Consider the following 3,636-nt stretch of genomic DNA (forward strand, 5'->3'; position numbering starts at 1 on the left):
GGAAAGTGTTGGGGGCAATGTCGGTGTTCGCCTTGGGATTATTTGTACAGTTCTTTGCTCAGTGACCCAGCTTATGAATGGCTGCGAGGCCGCCGTTGAACTTGTATTGATACAGACCAGAAACACATAAGGGTTGAAACGTGTAACGGCCCCTTTTGCTTATGGGTTTCTGTACAGACCTCACTGCTCAATTGTTTTGCTGTAGTTCTAATTAGCCAACGTTAACATTAGAAAAGCACAAAGGTTTGTATATCAAAACAGGATTACCGGCAGCCTTGCTTCCTTTGTGAGCTATAACTGTAAAATTTAAAATGTAAGCTGTAAAATGGTCTATTATGTAAAACAATAGACGAAGTGTAGAAGTGATCCCCTCACTCAGTTGGGAGAGGACAAAACGCGGAGCCCTACTCCATGGAGTACCCTATGGACTACCCAAATGGAGTACTCTAAAAATACTATTTCAAATGCATACTGTTGATCCATGTGTAAGCAGCATCTCAAATAGTGCTAACTTAAGCCTCAACACCCATTTTAAACAGCATTGTTCAACAGTATTTAAGTCTAAGCACCCACTTTAAAAAGGTTAGCTTTAGATTATTGTTGTGATGGCCGATTACTTCATGTCCTCTCCCCACTCATTTGAACAATTTAAGGACGTTTGCGCCAAAATTTTCTTACAGTTAAATTTTCTTCATTTCTCGCCTAGATTAGTCAGGTCATAAAGTACTTACTCCAAAAATGAAAAAAAAATTGGGGTCATCGACTTTGTTTTGGAGAAAATGGCAGTGGAATAAGAATAAGCTCTGTTGTATTCCAACTCGTTCTTCAACGAATGCTGACTGGGGGAAACAAGAGTGGTGAGGTGTTGCGGGATATTCTGCAATTGCCCCTTAATTGCGGTAAAAAAATAATTGGTCATCATAACGAGATGTAGCCTCATCTGCTCATCCATCAAAAATCATAAAAATAAACTGTTAGAGTGAAGGTTTCCGTGCATACATGTAGGTTTTGAGGAGTGGGATTTTTAGATAATTGCATTCCGATAGCAAATTGTTGTAAACAGTAGAGTTCATCCTCAACGAGCATTTTCGTAAGCGCTACCCATTGCAACCATTGTGTAGTTCCAGAGAAGGGATTTTACCTATGACCCCCTCCCCTCTGGATTTTCCAAAAATCGGCTCACAAAACTGACCCCCTATCCCCACCGGAAATTCCATTTTTGTCGCACACCCCCTGCAAATAATTTATTATCATTCCTTGTGGAAACCAAAAATTAGCCATTTTGTAGTACAAGATACCAAATTTCGATCCTTACTTTTTTTTTTGTTCGAAACATTTGGTGGATACTGTGACCAACACATCACCAGAAGGTACGTCGCCTGGATCAAGGATGCATATCGCAGAATTTGCGATATGAAAATGATAGATTTAATACCGTAAATAAGAAGAGTAAAAAAGAATGCATTTTCGATTTTTGTAGCCGCACAATGTAATTCAATCTTTCCGCCACAATTGGCGTCCCGTTGACTGGTGGTGAAAATTTGACATGTCTGCAATTTCGAAATTTGCATAATTTCACTTTGCCGGCACTTATTTCTGATGGCGTTAGCCTGTGAGAAACGGCCTTGAACTGCACCTTCTCTGAAACCCGCTTGAACCTTGAAAATCTTTATAGAAGCTTTGTTGTCAATGACGTTGCAAGCACCTTGCCTGCGTTTGAAAACATTTCAGCCTCACACACTTCATGGAATGTAAACAAACTTGTGTGAATAGATTAATGTTACTACATGTAGCTATCATTCAGGATTTCCATTTTACTTGGGCTTATTGTTAATGTTGTGATTTCTGTGTGATTCAAAACGGGTGTCTGTCACGAAAAAAAAATTGCCTTATCGCATGTCTTTTTCGTCTATTTTTATTCAAATCATTGTATCATAGTTGTCAAATTGTAGCTCATAATTATTGATTATTTCGTGTTAATGACATCGCTTGATATCTTGTAATTAACATCATATTGTTATGTGGAATGTCATATTGTCATATTGTTATGTTATAACGCTATTGTATTCTGTAGGAAAATTAAGAATGCATGTTAAGTGTTAATTTGTGAGCCAAGAATAGGCGACAGGGCGTTGGGCCCAGGTTATATATACCAGGGCAAAACGTTGGTTGAAAAAGTAGCGCAAGGTCTCTTGACATTCAGGAAAGCAAAGAGTTGAAGAATGAAAGCTGGAGGGCAAAAGGGAAAAGAACGGAGAACACTGCTAAGAGCCGTTAGTGGGAGCTGCCAGAAGGATAAATGACAAAACCCCTTTGTCAGTGGCGGCGAATGAGGAAAATCCTGTAAAGAATTAAAGAAGCTTGAGATAAGCAAGAAGAAGAGAAAACTTGAAGAAAGTGACAATGGTGCAGTAAAGTGTGAAAGGAGAAATTCATTGCCAGAAGAGAAGGAAGAGCCAAGGTGGGAAAGAACTTGTTGAGGGTTTTGCTGCTGGTTTGTTGAATGACTGAACTGTTTGACTGTAAATATTAGAGTAAAGTAATTGTACCTGTATATTTAGTATTATCGTCAAGTTTTGTAAAGGAATAGAAAATTTATTAAGTAAGGTTACGATGTAGTTTTATGTACCCTATTAAGCAAGTTTAGGTTTATTTGTTTTTTTGTAATATTAGGATCTTCCATTTTTTTTTCCTCTGTTAAATTAAAATCATTAACTTATATTTGTTTATAAGTTTCATGCTTGTGGGAAGGGGCGTGTATGTGTGTTGTCTTTTTTCGTTTTGTGTGTGAGCCCACCTTCACATAGTTTTCGTGTCATGAGTGGGATACTTTTCCTGTGGGAGTCACACACACCTCAGACACAATTGAGTGCGGCACCTATAAGTATTATGGCTGCAAAAGGTCTGGACTATAATTCTTGGTCTTTAGAAGACCGTAGAGCTGAAGCTAGGAAAAAATATATTTTGTTCACTAGTAAGGATGGGGTGAAAACACTGGCTAGTAAACTTAAAGTCCATGATAAGCTAATGCGTACCACCAGTGAAGAGGCCACTGCAGAAGAAGAAAAGTATTTTGATGAGTCCGTGGAACTGCAAGAAAGCAATCTCAGTTTTGAGCAGCGAGTTAAGTTACACGAGGGTGAGATCCAGATGTTGGAATTGCAAAGAACAATGAGGTTAGAAGAGAGAGAGGCTGAAAATGCTGCAAGAGAAGGTGAAAAAGAGAGACAAGAGTATGAGAGACAAAGAGCTTCTGAAGAAGAAGAGAAGTCGATTAGGAGGAGCAAAGGCTAAGGGTTCTAAGATGTGAAAAAGAAGAGTATTCAATGAGAGAAGTGGAAAGGCAAACATTTTCGAAGAAGCCTGTGTTTATGAAGATTCAGAAAATGAGAGAGATGGAAAACATTGACGATTATTTTAGGAATTTTTGAAATGACTGCCAAGGTCGAGTCTCTTCCTCAAAGCGAATGGCTGGGTAACCTGTTTCCTAAACTAAACAGAAAAACGAAATCTTGTTTATCTGGAAATTCTGGACCCAAAATGTCCGATTAACGATTATTTTGAAACCAGGAGTAGAATTATTAGAGGTCATATCAGTTGACCGCTGATCACTACAGATTTAAGTTTCGTACCGCA

The 3,636-nt window shown here is 38.6% G+C and overlaps 1 long non-coding RNA gene across 1 annotated transcript in view; it reads left to right on the forward strand.

Annotated features, from left to right (window-relative positions):
* Positions 1–2,464, forward strand: part of LOC138051476 (uncharacterized) — a 2,743-nt gene extending 279 nt beyond the window's left edge. Inside the window, exon 3 of the long non-coding RNA XR_011132825.1 lies at positions 2,204–2,464. This is a non-coding gene — a long non-coding RNA (uncharacterized lncRNA). The remainder of the gene's footprint in view (positions 1–2,203) is intronic.
* Positions 2,465–3,636: the final 1,172 nt, after the last annotated feature.

The sequence above is a fragment of the Montipora capricornis genome, chromosome 1 (assembly GCF_036669925.1).
Source record: "Montipora capricornis isolate CH-2021 chromosome 1, ASM3666992v2, whole genome shotgun sequence".
Lineage (NCBI taxonomy): Eukaryota > Metazoa > Cnidaria > Anthozoa > Scleractinia > Acroporidae > Montipora > Montipora capricornis.